This window comes from Gymnodraco acuticeps, unplaced genomic scaffold (genome assembly GCF_902827175.1).
Source record: "Gymnodraco acuticeps unplaced genomic scaffold, fGymAcu1.1, whole genome shotgun sequence".
Taxonomy (NCBI): Eukaryota; Metazoa; Chordata; class Actinopteri; order Perciformes; family Bathydraconidae; genus Gymnodraco; species Gymnodraco acuticeps.
The window spans coordinates 678,544-695,022 of NW_022990919.1; positions in this window are offsets into that span (position 1 = coordinate 678,544).

The following is a 16,479-nucleotide window of genomic DNA, read 5'->3' on the forward strand; positions in this document are numbered from 1 at the left end:
TGGGGGAGGGAGGGAGTGTGGTACTGATGCTGCAGAAAAAGAGAAAGGAGGGAGGGAGGACAGGGGGGGCGATGCGGAGGGGATGGAGCGCGAGTGCGCATGCGTCAATCCCACCCTCCATTTGTACCTGCTGCTGCCCCCCCTCCTTCTCTCCGCAGCAGGGAGGTGTGTTTGGATTCCGGTGAATGAAGATCAGGGGGACAATCTGTTCATCCTGTGTGTCCTTATTTGGTCAGGGGGAGGGAGGGGATGGTACAAATCTGATACATATAAATCACAGTGCAATGTCATTCACTAATATCTAAATTATAAATATAGCCTACTGTATATACATATACAGCATATACATAAAAACGTATAGCCTAGCCTGCATAGGCGTATATATATATATATATATATATATATATATATATATATATATATATATACATACAACCTTGTAAAGCTATAGGGCATCAATGGATTTAATTGTTTTATCAAGTAAATAAATTAAATCTGATTCATTAATTTATTTAAATGCTATCAATCGCATATGAAAATATGGTTGGAAAAGCCTCAAAATTAAGATTTCTTCGAATAAAATAAATGTTTTTATAAACAGCGATGCTTTATATATATAAAATGTTAGTATCTTAAATAATAAACAAACATAAAAAAATATATAAACTCATTTTGTGATGATTTTGATAATGTTCAGGAAAAAAAACTAAATAATTTCCCAATCTATCTATCTATCTATCTATGGTGTGAACAGTTTTGTCTGTATATCATCATAACATATGATTTGAAAATGAAATTGGTGTCAATCATGGATGTATAAAGGGAACTGGATACAGTGTTGGAGGCGGGACCCCGTTCAGATGAAAGTTGCTCAGTGGCGCATGATGCCTGATTCTGGAGAGCAACATAGCTGGATCTTGGTCCAATGGAGCCTGCGCTGTAATACTGCCGTTTGGCCACAATTAACATTCGCATCAATGTCCGGCATACTTCCTGCCTGGGGGTTGTTGTCAAGCTGTTGCGACCTTGGTTTTTGGTCTTCGCTATATTGGCTTTACTATGGCCATATTCCAAACCGACCCTACGTCCCTATGTGACAGTGAACTCCTCCCCTCTCTTAGACAGAAACAAGAATTTGTCATAATTTCTTTAACAACGTCTTCAAATCTGCATCTTTTGCCAAACATATTAGATGATAACTAAAATAAAACTCAAAGAATCTTTAAAGGCAGTTTTTTTGGTAAAGCTATTTTTATTTTTAGATTTGATATTCCTGAGCTGCTTGGTTTTTGCAACAGTCTGTAAACATACAAAACTTGACACACGTTGAGCGTTTTCTAGATTTGACACGGGTAACAAATATGTAAACATGACGTTTTTAACATCTGTATGCCGATATTAAATGTCACTTGTTTTGCAGTTTACTTGTAAATGTTTGCACAGAAAATGTGTGTACACATCGTGTTTCACGACGGACACAAGCGGCACAGAATTTGGCCAACCCTCCACGCGAACACGCAAACGGAGTGGAAGAGTGGGGTAAGGTGTAGAGGTCTGTTCGGAATTGGGCCTTGGAGGCCACCTCCGTCTTTGGTATCGCCATGTTAGTTTAGGTTGTAGTGATGTGTCACCATATATTTTTTCATATCATCTTAGTTTTTGGACGTTGGCATCTTGGCCATCTTGGCCATCTTAACTGAAGTGATACAGAGGGTACAACAGACCACTCAACAAGCCTCTTTTTAGGCTGCCGAAATGTTGCAATTAACTTAGATGAAATGAAAACACAAATTATAAAAGAGTTAAAGTTATAAGAGAAAAACACAGACAGCGACCTATCAGTCACAAGGTTGCCTCGCCCTAAAGCAGGGGTGGGGAACCTCCATTTGATACGGCCCTCAAGGTAATTTATAAACACACGCAAAAAAAAAAATCTAGACCGCAACAGAATTAAACAAGCGAGTGCCTGTTTTTCCTGGCCAAGGATAGGTTCCTTGAACACAACACGAGCGTAACGTGGTGTAGTGCTGCCGGAACGCACCGGAACGCTGCTCCAGCACTTCACAAATAAAAAATAAAATACTTTAATTGATCGGTTAACCGGTCAGTTTTTACAACTTTAGTTGTAAGCCCAGTGGCGATCTATTCATCTGACATACTGATCATACAGTCAATAACGCTATTGAAAATAATATGCTACATTACAGTAGGCCTACAACTACTTCTGGGTCTTTGTGTGTCATTCAAGCTCGGCTGTGTGTGTGTGTGTGTGTGTGTGTGTGTGTGTGTGTGTGTGTGTGTGTATGTGGCCCGAGCATATTTTGCAGGGTTGCCAACTTTGGGTACCTGGCTGGAGTGAGATTTTTATATCATGGGTTTGATTACACATATGCGCACGAAATGACTGCTATCGTGTCAGCAGCGGGACCTTAGCATATATATAGGATATATATACAATATATACAAATACACAATATTGGACACAGATTATAAAGGGCACAAAGTTTAATTCACTAATGAAAGTCAAACACATGTTTGTTTCCACTGTTTTATTGTGTGCCTGATAAGCAATTAATTGACTTATCGTACGATAAATAAAAATGAACTCGATAAATTGCCATTTACATGAGGATGTGACTAGCAGTTTGAAAGGATGTACTTTAATTATTATTATATATTATCATTATGTCAGGGGTCTAAAATGGTCATACAACGGTGCCGACAATATTATCGTTTATCGCAATCATTTCCGGGAAAATGTATCCAACAAAATTAATTATCGTGAGAGGCCTATACATGAAACACACACACACAAACAAATCTACAGACTTACTCCAAACTGCCAAACATATTAATTAACACACTTTATTTTGGCCTAGTAGAACAATAAGCAGCAGACTTTTACTTTTTTATCATTTCTACTGGATCTTAGATCTGCGCATGCGCAATACGGGTCGGCAGTTGCGAGAGAGTATTTTTGTTGGGTAATCTATGGTAGGGCCAGGGGCGGATCTACGGGGGGGGGGGCAAGGGGGGGCAGCTGCCCCCCCACTGTAGAGCCTTGCCCCCCCAGCTGCCCCCCTAACTTTTGTTTCCCTAAAACTGTACTAAAACAAACCTACACTATTTCCACAAGCTTCTCAAGCAACAAAACAAGCATTACATTAGTTAAAAGTGAATCATTTTAAATATCATTTTAGGCCCGTTAAAAACGCAGCTACGGCCCTGCATTAAACTGCGGAGCGGCGTTCACACAGCCCGTGGCTCACACCGCTGCAGAGAGGGAGCGAGCTGTCCCACTACCTATGGATCAGCTTCCCCTTGGAGCATTTCCCTTTCCACTAGTTTTGTTTTGACTAAAAACGAGAGCTTGAAACTAAATATTAATAAAACGCTTTAGTTTGAATCGATAGCGTTTAACAGACGGGCGCTGTTTCGGGCGTTACGTTACAAAATACTACGCAGACAGCGTTAGCTGGGAGATCGATCACTTTGCTAAACTACGCGGTAGCCTACTATTAAATCCACGTAAACTACACATCACAGCCATGAGGCCAGATCAATGAAACCAGGATACATCCTTTACCGTAAAAACTGGATCCAAACACAGCTGCCTGTGTGCGCTTGATCAATACTTTCTGATGTTATATTTATGATATGCTACATATTAGCTAGGCTACATGGCCCTAACTTGTAAAGTTATACAAGCATTTGTACCAGTGCTTTTCACAAGTAGACTCTTGCAGGCCAGAGTATAGGAGTGATTCAACAACAACAAAAGGACATATGAGAAGTGATCAGGACGAACAGAAAGAGGAAAAGGAAAAGAGAGATGAAAGGACCAGGAGGGTCAGAGCAGGAGGAAGAGGAGGAGATGAAGAGACCAGGATGGTCAGAGCAGGAGGAAGAGGAGGAGATGAAGACATTAGTGAAGAAGAAGAAATATATGTGAGGAATAAAGATGAAGTATCAGAAAGAGGGCCAGAGGCAGGGATCAGGAGGCAGATGAAACTCCAGCTGGACCACATGGTATGTTCTTATTCTCCTTACATATTCCATTACAGCAGCACAATCTAGCAGCTCTTAGTATTGACAATTATTGATTGAAATGTGTTGCTGCACAGGTCACCTGTAGCTCTCTGAAGAGATGGGTGATGTCATTTGTGTACTTAATTATAATTAAGTACTTACAGTATGCAGAATTCTGAGTATTCTCTGAATCGGGTGCCTTTTGGGTCTTTATATCTTTGAAAAATGAAACCAAAATGTTTGGTCATAACATCTGGTAGTAGACTACTTACATTTTCCCACCTCAGGCACAAAATATAAATAATTACTAGGAATTTCCTTGAAAAAATTTAACAGAGTTGACGTTTTTGACAAAAAGTAGGCATGAGACCTTGTTTAGCTAAGATATGGCACCACATGGAAGTCAAGGACATTACAAAATTGTAATATTTTGCAAAACTATTGTTTATTTTTGTAATAAACAATTATTTACTATTATTAATTCATACAACATAGTTGAAATGTTGAGCTTGTCAATCTTAATCTGAAAATACAAAAACTAAAATATAGGTAAGAGAAGAAACTGACACTTTTGTGATGTAATTCCCTCAATGCAGATCACACATGGACTGATCCATTATTTTAATAGGAGGGTAAATGGTATGGCGTGACGGGGTTGAAACAAACTGAGGGACAATATTGCAATTTCATAGATAATTCAAGTATTTTTTCAGAATTGATTTTTGATCAGTTAAAGTTGACAAGCATATGATTATATTAGCAGCAACATTTTGGGATAATTGGCCATTTTGATTTGTTTAATATTAAATTAATATGTAATAATGCTTAGTGAGGACATGCAAATATGTCTGTCTAAGACAACCAATTTTTTGTTTTTCTAAAACAAAATATATATTTAATTTGACATTGTAATGCAAAACAACCTGTTCCATTAATTCATTGCTTTAAAATACATGTTGTAGTTTCCTTTCATTTAAAATGGTTGAGGTAAGCTTGGGGGACTCAAAGGGCACCCGATTGTTTGTCTGAACACCTTGTTTCTCTTGTGCATTAAAGAACACTTGTGTTAGGGCATGAATTAACAATAAATAGGTTATATACAGTATAAAATACCACGTACTGTCCGCCCTCCTATGCCACCCTGGCATGACCTCTTGCCTCCCCTTTGCCCCCCCATGTAAAATGTTCTAGAACCGCCACTGGGTAGGGCTAACCCATACAGTGGTGGGGCTCAAGTCAGTATTTGCAATGTAATTACATACACGCTCCCCTTTACAGTGAAACGCCACGCGTGAGGTTTAGATTATTTCCCTGTCTCAATCCAAATTGAACTGTATGAAATAAAAAGGCACATTTGTCTTGTAGTAAATAAAAAGGGCGACCTGGAGCCAATCCTGCAATTTCCCCACAGGTGAAAGAGTTGACATGCTGAAAGCCCAACCCCTGCAGGGGGGTCTGGGTTCTCCCCCAGGAGATTTTTTAAAATACTAACATAAAATACACATTCTGGTACTCTCTTGAGAAGAAAACTAAATAAATCTATTACTACACGACATATTTAAAAAAATGAATGCCATTTTAGTTTTTTGTTACTTTGTTCTGAAAGCTGAGCCTGCTGCTCCTCAGAGAGAGAAGAGGGAAGAGGCTGTGAATTACTTTACATTGTGGATAAGGGTGGATAGCCCCCATTGTTCTGTGTGTCAAAATGAAAGACAGCCCACACACCTATCACTCATCAAACCGTGGGGTCTTATTTCATTACGTGTCGATTTCTATCAACACGTAATGTTGTATCAACGTATAGAGATGTACTACAGCAAAAGTATTCTCCGTGGGACTTCCTGCAACGACACCATGCCGTTATCTTGATTCTGATTGGCCAGAAGACATTATCAAAGACGTTCTATTGAGAAAAAACCGTTTCTAGTCTTCGGTATTCTTCTTTTTTGGCGTGAGAATAGTTTGGGCAGCGTGAGAGCGTGAGAGTGAAAGCGTGTGTCACACGCCAGATCCGTGAGAGTTGGCAATCCTGTATTTTGTGTGAGCGAGCGAGCGAGAGAGAGCAGTACCGGGAATTATTGCTGTTAGCATCTAGTTAGCTAGCTATGCTAACGAATATAAGGAGCTTTTTCTACAACCAGGTGGAAGAGAGCTCTCTCCTTTCAGACTGAGAGGCTCAAATAACCTCAGCTCAGTGAGGTAAAGGCACACCTTTATATGATCATTATAGTTATATATATATATATATATATATAAAAAAAGAGAATAAATGAACAACAGGTATAAAATACCAACAAAAAAGTTGCAAGAAATACAGTTTAAAAGGAGAGTGATTTGTAAAATATCCATAAAGGAAAAGTAAATCTGTTTACAGTTCTGGTTCATATGGGTGTTGAGAGATGTATCCATATCTTAATGTTGCTCTCAAAGTGCACCAGATTGATGCTTTCAACTTCAATATAAAACATATATATATTCCCGGGGGAGCAAGCCCCCGGACCCCCCTAGAGGAGGTTAGGTCCCCCCCCCACTTAAATCATGTTCACATGGATAGGAAACTAAATACATTTGCACACATCTTGTGTCCATATCTTTCTGTTTTGGTGGTCATGCCACAACCGTGCACGTGCATGCATGCGCGAGTCATAGTGAGTGTCTGCATTTAGCTCCTTATGCCTTTTACACACTCTCTCCAAAGCATAACATAAAAACTTTGAAAATAAAACAGAAAGATATCTGGATTAAGAGGTTGCTTTTTTTAGTAGAGGTTGAGTTCAATCATTTGTACGGCCCTCGGAGGATGTTGTAAAAATTGAAATTACACTTGAGAGGAAAAAGGTTCCCCACCCCGGCCCTAAAGCATATGCTGCTTTGTTGTTTACTCTAAACGGGTATATAACAACCAAAATGACATCATGCCGTATTGAAGAAGACTTGAATCAAGAGGTTGAGACCTTAAACTCAACCAGAAAAAAGTGTTCTGAGGTAATAAATCAGGTAAGAAGTAGGCACCTTTTCTTATAGGCCTCTACACAATCTAACATCTTTTTTAAAAAAAAACGTTTCCCCCTGTTGGATATAAGAGAGCATGGAGGTTTAAGGTTTGAAAACACATTCCCACCTTCCTGTGGAGATGTGTTTGTGTGTGTGTGTGTAAATAAATAAAAAGTATTCACAAAAATACGACTGGTGTGTGTGTCCCTCTCTGTGTGTGTGTGTGTGTGTGTGTGTGTGTGTGTGTGTGTGTGTGTGTGTGTGTGTGTGTGTGTGTGTGTGTGTGTGTGTGTGTGTGTGTGTGTGTGTGTGTGTGTGTGTGTGTGTGTGTGTGTGTGTGTGTGTGTGTGTGTGTGTGTCAGCAGTGATGCATGAGGGCAGCTGCTGTGATTTTAAAATGGAGTTTTAATGGTGAAGATGAACTCTGAGCGTGGTTGGCTGGACGCCCGGGGGAAACTCCTGGAATTCCTCTTCCTCGTCTTCATTCTCAGTGTCCTCTTTTATTACTCCTTCCATTAGCTTTTATACAAATAGTTTGAGTTGAGTTATAAAAAGCAATCTCTTACTCAAACCTCTCTTTAAAAAAAAAATCAAAAATCTACCACTTGTCTTTATTTACTGCTTCAGGTGCACACTTTTCCAACAGCTCCACTCTGCAGTATTCTGTGCAATACTACATATATCACTTAGGACTATTCCTTTACACTGTACATGTTGTTGTTTTTAGCATTAAATGTTTTTAACAATTATACATTACTGTATGTTCTGTAATGTAGACATTTTTATTATAGAGAGGCGAAGTCCCGCCCATCTATACTTCCGACCCATAGGACCTTATTTCGGAAAAATTATATATTGAAGTCAATGGGGAGAGAAAACGTATCTTTCGATCCCGTTTGAATTGTGCCATGAATTACACATATGATGTTTGTCAATCTTAAAAAATAATTTCCATGTAAAAAAAGTCACAGTTTGTCGTAAAGCTGTTGAAATATAAGACTATGAAAAATACGCAACTAGAAAGACTACAAATCCCAGAATCCCGGTCCCGCATGCTGGCTCTTACGGAACCGACTAACTCCCCTTGTGTGTATGTACAGCTCTCAACATGCCCAGACTTGTAGAGATTTCACCTCTTTTAATACTTTTCACCTCATTCTGAAAGAAAGAAGTGAAATGTGCCAACGTGACGGCCGTCTGGGTGTGTGGTGCGAGACGGGAGATCTAGTTCATTCAGCGGTTTCACACAAACAATTGTTACTTCACAGTTTTACGACACATTTTAATTTTTTTGACTTGCAAAATTATCTTTTAAATTGACAAACATCTATGTGTAATTCGTGGCACAATTCAAACGGGGTCGAAAGATAATCTTTCTCTCGCCATTAGGCGCTTTCACACCGCAGTACTTTTCCCACAAAGGTTCATCAGAACTTAGTTCATGAGAACTCTTTAGTTCTCATGAACTAAGTACAGTTTGCGTTCACACCGGAATATGTTCCTGGGGGAGGATTAGGCAAATGAAGCCGCTGACGTCACTTCTTCTTCTTCTGCTTTGGGTTTACTGGCAGGCCGCAAACAACTTCACGGCGTATACTGCCACCCGGAGTTGGGGACTTCCGAGTAAATCGCCAGAACGCCGACACCTCCTCATCTCCACCGCTCCCATGTTTTATTTTGTGTTGCCATAAGTTAGTCTCTCTGCGTTTCTGCGCTGGGCTAATGCTAATAATGCTAATGCAAGGGTAATAAAATGGCGGCTTCACAAAACTTTTGTTTTACGGGGCGTGGTTTGCAATCCGCCCAGCCAATCAGAAATAGGAAAGTTTTTCTCCCACGAAAGTCCCTGCTCTCTAGCAGGGACTGAAAGGGGGTGAAAAGGTTCTCATTAACTCATTTTAGTTCTGGCTCTTTTTGGTGTGAACGCAACATATCGGAACTATATCGGAACTAAAGTGGGAAAAGTACTGTGGTGTGAACGCGCCTAATGACTTCAATACATACTTTTTCCGAAATAAGGTCCCATGGAGGTCCACCGGAAAGGGAGGGACTTCGCCTCTCTATAGTACATTGTGCAAATGTTTACTTCTCAATGATTATATATTTTAATTGTATTCTATTCTAAAATGATGCACCTGCAAAAACCAATAATATTAATAATAATTATAACAATAACAATATTATATATAATATAATAATGTAAAAAAGTAATTTTTTTTAAATAAACAAAACCCTGTTCAACCCTTGTGCTTCACTTTAAAAAAAAATGTTGCTCGGATGTGACGGTGTCAAAATACTTCTGTAAAAGTATTATTTAGAACTGCCTAAAGAGCCTGTAAAGCATCGAAGAACCGGTACAACAATCTAAAACAATAATGTTGAAAAGCCTTAAAGAACCTGTAAAGGGGATTAAATAACCTGGTTTACAGCGTTTAAGAACATGTGGAACAGAGAGAACATGTAAAACAATCCTAAAGAACACATAACACTGCCTTAAAGAGAACCTAAAGAAAAGCCTTAAAGAACCCATAGACAGCCTGAACAATAGAACAGTGTAAAGAATCTTTAGAACAGAGTACCCATAGAACACCCTAATCCTAGAACCTGTAGAACAGTCCTAAATAACACATTACACAGCCATGACCAACATTTAAATAACTCATAGAACGACCTGAAAGAAACCATATAACAACCTTAAATAACCCGTGGAACAAGCTTCAAAACCTTTAAACATCCTTAAAGAACACATATAACTGTTTTAAAGAGCATGTAGAACACTCCTGAGGAACCCATAGGACAGTCCTAAAGAATGTGGAACAGCCTTAAAAAACTTGCAAAGAGAATTAAAGAACATTTTAAATCTTTAAATGTTTGTTTGTTCACATATTGCTTTTATTTTTAGAAAGAAAAAAACCACAACAAAGAAGAATTATTTTCTGTAAGGGGGATATCTTTTTTTTCTAACTTCTGACTAGAAGATCATGTCATATTTTACTTCATTGATCATTTTTTGATTATATTATTTTGTTCAACAAAATGTAAACATGTTTGATGCACTTAACTCTGCAGCACTTCCTAGTTTTAAAAAAAGGACCCGAGTTATAGGCCCGGGTCGTCTTTAAATCTGCCTGAAGGGGAAAACACCTGTGTAGTTAACTTAAACACCTGAGGTTTGTGTTGTTTTTGTTTCATGTTCTTTAAACTGAAGAGATCATATACAGTCAGCCACCAATTGTGCAAGTTCTCCCACTTAAAAAGATGAGAGAGGCCTGTAATTTTCATCCTAGGTACACTTCAACTATGAGAGACAGAATGGGGGGAACGAATCCAGGAAATCACATTGTAGGATTTTTGATGAATTAATTGGTAAATTCCTCGGTAAAATAAGTATTTGGTCACCTACAAACAAACAAGATTTCTGGCTCTCACAGACCTGTAACTTCTTCTTTAAGAGCCTCCTCTGTCCTCCACTTGTTAACTGTATTAATGGCACCTGTTTGAACTCGTTATCAGTATAAAAGACACCTGTCCACAACCTCAAACAGTCACACTCCAAACTCCACTATGGCCAAGACCAAAGAGCTGTCAAAGGACACCAGAAACAAAATTGTAGACCTGCACCAGGCTGGGAAGACTGAATCTGCAATAGGTAAGCAGCTTGGTGTGAAGAAATCAACTGTGGGAGCAATTATTAGAAAATGGAAGACATACAAGACCACTGATAATCTCCCTCGATCTGGGGCTCCACACAAGATCTCACCCCGTGGGGTCAAAATGATCACAAGAACGGTGAGCAAAAATCCCAGAACCACACGGGGGGACCTAGTCAATGACCTGCAGAGAGCTGGGACCAAAGTAACAAAGGTTACCATCAGTAACACACTACGCCGCCAGGGACTCAAATCCTGCAATGCCAGACGTGTCCCCCTGCTTAAGCCAGTACATGTCCAGGCCCGTCTGAAGTTTGCTAGAGAGCATTTAGATGATCCAGAAGAGGATTGGGAGAATGTGATATGGTCAGATGAAACCAAAATAGAACTTTTTGGTAAAAACTCAACTAGACGTGTTTGAAGGAGAAAGAATGCTGAGTTGCATCCAAAGAACACCATACCTACTGTGAAACATGGGGGTGGAAACATCATGCTTTGGGGCTGTTTTTCTGCAAAGGGACCAGGACGACTGATCCGTGTAAAGGAAAGAATGAATGGGGCCATGTATCGTGAGATTTTGAGTGACAACCTCCTTCCATCAGCAAGGGCATTGAAGATGAAACGTGGCTGGGTCTTTCAGCATGACAATGATCCCAAACACACCGCCCGGGCAACGAAGGAGTGGCTTCGTAGAAGCATTTCAAGGTCCTGGAGTGGCCTAGCCAGTCTCCAGATCTCAACCCCATAGAAAATCTTTGGAGGGAGTTGAAAGTCCGTGTTGCCCAGCGACAGCCCCAAAACATCACTGCTCTAGAGGAGATCTGCATGGAGGAATGGGCCAAAAATACCAACAACAGTGTGTGAAAACCTTGTGAAGACTTACAGAAAATGTTTGACCTCTGTCATTGCCAACAAAGGGTATATAACAAAGTATTGAGATGAACTTTTGTTATTGACCAAATACTTATTTTCCACCATCATTTGCAAATAAATTCTTTAAAAGTCAAACAATGTGATTTTCTGGATTTTTTTCTTCTCATTTTGTCTCTCATAGTTGAGGTATACCTAGGATGAAAATTACAGGCCTCTCTCATCTTTTTAAGTGGGAGAACTTGCACAATTGGTGGCTGACTAAATACTTTTTATATTTTTTTTTATAAAGACACATTTAAGTTGGTTTTAAGAGGGAATTAGAAGAGTATAAAAACAAGCTTAAATAATGATTAGAGTCCAAATAGAAAAATAATAATAGCATAAGCATGACATGTGACACTGTATGTTTTAGCAAACGATTATTGTAGACCTAAGAAGGTCCCTCAATAAAACTTAACTCCAATTTTGTTCTCATTGTCGTTGTTTGTTTGTTATTTTTCCCAAATAATGAACTGCCTCTGTGAGACCTATTGTTAATCAAGAAGTCTGTCACACTCCTTTAAAAAAATGCAGACACATTTTGGTTTATTTTTTATTTTATTTTCCCACACATCCAGACATACCCAGGAGGCAAAGTCATTTTACAGACATGGAATGTTGTAAAAGGTTGTCCACCAGAAATGATATCTAGGACCTTCAAGGATCACAACCTGGGTGGACAACCCGGTCAACTAGCTACTGGAAAGCTACAGTGAGGGTCCAAACAATGCAACCCCTATATGAAAAAAAGTCACATATTCTGTCTGGATCAGATGCCATCATTCTCTTTCTGATTGAATATCTCTGTGACAGTTCATGGTAAAGACAAACTGAGCCAACCTATTGAAAGAGCAGAACATAAGCTTTCAGGTGATGCCTTGGTTAAGCCTGTTCTCAATAAGGTCACTAGATGGCGCTGTGGCTTTTTTGTCTCTCCAAAGCGAAATCCATTTCAAGCAATGCACTTGCTGTGTTCAAAATGGGTAAATATACTTAAAAGATTATTTCTATATAACATATTGAAGGGTTTACATTAATATACACAAGGTTGAATTGATTCAATGTTTACATATTTTTCAGTTTACAGTCTGGAAAGCTAAAGGCAGCAAAATTCAAAATGGCCGCCACTTTCTTTGCAAAACCCTTTAATTGAAGGTTTTCTGTGTTATAGGACAAGGAAAACTGAGTTAAACTTATCTGGAAGTTGACATTAAGTTCAACTTAATGTCAAATCAATACCCTTTTATTATTTGTTCAAATCAATGTCTTTGTTTTTGTGAAAAATATCCTATTTTGATCATGAAATAAACAAAATTCCTGGTGGCAAAACATTTATTTCACATACTCTCTTCTTAGTTATTAACTAAAAATCAACAGATATGATCAGAAGTTGAACACAAAACAATCATTCACATGGCCCAGAACTAGAAAAATGTGAATTATTTAAGAAGAAAGGGGAGAAAAGTAACCTACACTGAATATACAGTACACATGTTTTCAATGTACACATGGTGGTATTCATGGTAGTGTCCCAGAAAGCTTTTTGCTTTCTATTCATTTTCTGAGTCACAGCTGCTGTCACTGCTCTCAAAGTGTGGCAGTGTGTATCCTTCTGCATTTGGTTGCCAGTCCTTGGCAACGGCACCCTATGTAGCATGGAACTGCCTTATTCTGACAGACACATGAGATTGTCTTGTTCATCGACACAGGCCAAGCTGGCTTTGTAGATGGTACCGGAACTATCCATTGTCGAGACCATCAAAATTCTGTGCATGGGGGGATTTATGGCTTGGCGATGTGTGGTTCTTTTCAGGTGCAGCAAAAATGCATTCTCTGTTAGGGGTCGTAGCTTTAGGAGCGTCGATTTGTTGTTCAGGAACTTGCTCATGCTCTCAGTTTGCCCAGATCAGAACCCTCAAAGTGATCAGCTTTGGATGTATATACAGTTATGGTGAGGTCTCGTGCCTGATTGAGGAGGTCATCTGTTATGGCATCGGCGGGGTACTCACCAAACTCTTCAAGTGCAGGTATGTCCAGACTGATGCTGCTCTTGAACCATGCCCTCTTGCCAGTGAAATATGGATAACTAGTGGTATCTCTACCATTCAGACTGTGGATGAAGGGCTTGGCACAACACTGTGAAGGTCCCAGTGCCACACCCATTTCATATATAGGCAGGTATATGCATTCTGCCCTGTTCTCACCCACAGCTCTGTTAGATCACTGAGGTGCGTTGCACCAAAGTACAGGCATATGGTAATGATGTCGGTGTCATTGAGGTTTGTGTTGTTTTTGTTTCATGTTCTTTAAACTGAAGAGATCATATTTTTTTTTTTTTATAAAGACACATTTAAGTTGGTTTTAAGAGGGAATTAGAATAGTATAAAAACAAGCTTAAATAATGATTAGAGTCCAAATAGAAAAATAATAATAGCATAAGCATGACATGTGACACTGTATGTTTTAGCAAACGATTATTGTAGATTATTGTACACCTAAGAAGGTCCCTCAATAGAACCGGTGTTCTTGTAGGATTTATATCTGTGGACGTGACATCTGGATGATCACCAACTTCTCAGTAGCAGTGGTGTCTTTCTCAAACAACATCTTCACAACATGTTCTACTTGTGACTGCCAGTGTTGTGTTTCTCTGTCTGCTGCACATGCCTCAAATGCTTACCAGTACAAGCGCCACATGGCCTCACTGAGGATCCTGAGAGCATGCATGGTTTGGTAGTGATCAGCCTTCTCACCAAACATCTTCTTGGCAGTCCCTTCCTGAAACAGACCAGCTGCAACAAGAATATCCTCTGGACCTGCATCCCTGATGATCTTGCAAACAGCCTTCATGTAGTTATGAGCTTGGTGATCCCCCCCAACAGCAGGACTACATTGCAGAACTCATCTCTGTGCTTGTCTCTGATGGCAACTGCGAGTTCATATGTAGCCTGATCTCCAATGATAATGGTATACTTGTCTCCCAGTGCATGTGATATCTTGATCAGCCGTTTCATTTTTTCTTTCAGGACAGCAGGATCAGTTAGAGATGCTGGGATGAGAGGAAGATAGCCAATGATACTGGCCGGTCTGTGTGGGTGGAGGTCTGCACAGAAGGCAGAAAAGCCAGGCAGTCCTGCTTCTGCATCTGGAGGAGCATCCAGCAATTCTGAAGTTGTAACCATTCTTTCTAGTCTTCAGCTGTGCCATCTGAGGAAGTATCCAGGCAATCGGGCTCAAGAGGTTTTAAAGTGTGCATGTCAAGGTGGCATGGTATTGATCCATACAGTACTGCACACACAAAAAGATCACACACGACACACTTAATCAAATGATAATAAATATATATATATATATTGATTAAATGAATAATACTGTACAACTGATTTACAAATGATTAAATAATTTTTAGCTTACAGTAACAGTGCTGGCTAGCTAGCTAGCTAGCTTAAAATCCTCTCACTTGCTGGAAAATCTGTAAACATTGAATCAATTCAACTTGGCATCGGCAGCAAACCTTGTGTATATTAATGTAAACCCTTCAATATGTTATATAGAAATAATCTTTTAAGTATATTTACCCATTTTGAACACAGCAAACAATGCAGAGGACCACAAGTGCATTGCTTGAAATGGATTTCGCTTTGGAGAGACAAAAAAGCCACAGCGCCATCTAGTGGCCTTATTGAGAACAGGCTTAACCAAGGCATCACCTGAAAGCTTATTTTCTGCTCTTTCAATATGTTGGCTCAGTTTGTCTTTACCATGAACTGTCAAAGAGATATTCATTCAGAAAGAGAATGATGGCATCTGATCCAGACAGAATTCTTTACTTTTTTTCATATAGGGGTTGCATTGTTTGGACCCTCCTTGTAGCTTTCCAGTAGCTAGTTGACCGGGTTGTCCACCCAGGTTGTGATCCTTGAAGGTCCTAGATATCATTTCTGGTGGACAACCTTTTACACCATTCTATGTCTGTAAAATGACTTTGCCCCCTGGGTAACAATACCAAAAATTATAATTATTATAATAATTATATTTATTTACTTATTTATTCATTTATATATGTTTGTATTGTATTCTCTCTTTCTTTATTAACCTCCTGAGACCCAGAAAGAAAAAGGTTTCACAATTCCTTCTTTTTTTATCACACAAGTCTTTAAGGTGGTATAAACATAATGACTAGCAAAAACTAAAAATATATTTTTTTATTTTAGTTTTATTGTGTGTCCTTTGTAGAGGACATCGGGTGTTAGTTATGTGAAGCATAGTATACAAACAACATTAACATACAACATTAGAGCACAACAACTCAATGCAACACATATTGAGCACTCATTTGTAGTACTCCATCCTTTTTTGAAATGCAGAGATACATCTGACACTTGAGGCACTTGATTTATGTTTTCCCACTGAATCCGTCTGCCATGAACCCTACAGAAACCTACGTGTTAGTTTTGGCCCAGTGGCCTCCATTTGTGTTGTGTAAAATGGGGTAAATAAAAAGTTAGCAAATCCCCATATCCTCCTCAGAGGACATTCATAAAAACTAGGGCTGTCAAACGATTACAATTTTTAATCAGATTAATCACAGCTTAAAAATTAATTAATCATGATTAATCACCATTCGAACTATTTTCCAAAATATGCCATTTATTTATGTATATTGTTGTGGGAATGGAAAGAAGGCGGATATATCCATTTAACATACAGTATCTATGTTTATTATAACATTTTCTGCGTGTCAAAATGAAAGACAACCCACACACCTATCAATCATCAAACCGTGGGGTCTTAATTCATTACGTGTTGATTTCTATCAACGGGGGAGTACTTCAGGAAAGTCGACGGGGGGGGGGGGGGGGGGGGCGGCGGCTAGTGGAGTAGGCCTACTTCT